Source organism: Tupaia chinensis, unplaced genomic scaffold, assembly GCF_000334495.1.
Source record: "Tupaia chinensis unplaced genomic scaffold, TupChi_1.0 Scaffold145367_1, whole genome shotgun sequence".
Lineage (NCBI taxonomy): Eukaryota > Metazoa > Chordata > Mammalia > Scandentia > Tupaiidae > Tupaia > Tupaia belangeri.
This window is the reverse complement of record NW_006205228.1, coordinates 1,582,463-1,584,206: the sequence shown is the minus strand read 5'-3', so window position 1 is coordinate 1,584,206 and position 1,744 is coordinate 1,582,463. Positions and strand designations below refer to the sequence as shown.

General features: G+C 36.5%; 1 protein-coding gene across 7 annotated transcripts in view; it reads right to left on the bottom strand.

The window, feature by feature from the left end:
* SIPA1L1 (signal induced proliferation associated 1 like 1) overlaps nucleotides 1–1,744 on the bottom strand; it is a 413,451-nt gene that overhangs the window by 213,412 nt on the left and 198,295 nt on the right. For all 7 annotated transcript variants that reach the window (XM_006167962.3, XM_006167963.3, XM_006167964.3 and 4 more), the window contains one exon: nucleotides 620–681. The gene's annotated coding sequence lies outside the window, so the exon portion shown is untranslated. The remainder of the gene's footprint in view (nucleotides 1–619; nucleotides 682–1,744) is intronic.

Sequence of the window (1,744 nt, the reverse complement as noted above, 5' to 3'; positions counted from 1 at the left end):
TAGCTCTCCTATACATCCTGAGTGTACGATAAAATCTTCCAGGAAGTCCCCCAACCGACCGCTCCCCTTTGCTCTGATCACTTACTATTAATTACAATGCTTTATCTCCATGGTCACACCAAACCCCACATCATCACACAATGACATCCTGAAGAAAAAAAAAGACAGCATCTTCCTGCAGCTCAGTCTTGCGTATGAGCCGACTCCTGCCTGAAATTCCAGGCAACCTTAACCTGGAGGACAGGGATAAAAGGACCATCTCTGAAACCATGCCCTGGCCAGGGAACACCCAAAACTGGCTCAGGGAGCCAGAGTTTCTGAATAAGTCACGGACAAGGCAGGAATGACCTGCCCCTGATCAGGTCCCAGTCGCTTCCTTAACCCCATGACCTGGGGAATAGACAGGATACAGGACATGGATCCAACCCTGAAGTCCACATCGTATTTATGGAGGAATAGCCTGAGCTCATACTTTGTGTATCAGAACGTGAAGTCATTTGCGATCAAGATACATCTACATATAAAGCTATAGACTCAAAAAAACTTACACAGAAATTTAAACACAGAAAGTGAACGTTTTATAAAGGAGGCAGACATGTAAACATGGGATAGTACTTACTATATTCTTGTGCCATTGCTATAGACATTTAGACAACAGCATCCACACTAAAAAAGTACAACCTAAAAAAAAAAGAGAAAAGAAAGAAACATGGTTAAAGTACATAAGAAGCTTCATAAAATACAGTAGTTGCATAACTTTGATAAGTTCTTAGTTCTAAGAGAGACAAACCAGCTTTTCTAAGGTAAAGCAGCTGCACTTAAATAAGACATCACAGAAAAGTCTGCAGTATTAGGGCATCTCCAAATATTTTCAAGTTAAGATCATCTGTATCTATTTCAGACCTGGCCATCAAAAAATAAATCAAACAAAATACATTCTAATTAAGTAATACTGCCCTGGACTGCTCTTTATAAAAGTAAAACAAAATAGGAAAAAAGTCATAATTATTAAATGGACCTCAAAAACTCAAGTGGTCTGCCCTCTACAACACACAATCTGAGTACATCAGGTTTAATCTCTGAATTTCTAATCTCAGGCACTTGAGAAAATGGTTCTTAGCAGGAAAAAAACGCACATATCGGATTCAAATATTTGGCACTGCATCATCTCACGTACTAATAAAACCTGTGAATATCTAGCATACCATGAAACACGGAACAAATACAGACACAGAACTGGAGACACAGTCCAATGAGCATGGTAAGCCAGATTATCCCACATAGCTGACCATGGTTTGAGTCCTGACCATGGAGGTTTGAAAATCACACTGGGCACATGTGCATGGGTACCCCAAATCCAGACAGGATAAAAAATGGAAGAAAAGAAATAGAGATGTGATCACATTCAGTAGGGGGAGGATGCCTCTTTCCTCTCCTTCTTTTGGTCTCTGGCAAGCATACATGCCCTCTGGCAATTAATTATACATACATATAATATATACACATATATACACACATACAGACATACATACACATATGTGTACATACATATGTATATACATATATGTCTTATATATAAATTCAATTTATATGGTTTATTTTTATATAAATATAAATATTTATACATTTATTCATGATTTATATATTTATTTATATGAATTTATTTATTAATTTATATGTTATTTATGTGATTTATTTATATACATATATGTATGTCTATGCATATATTTAGACATTTATCAGT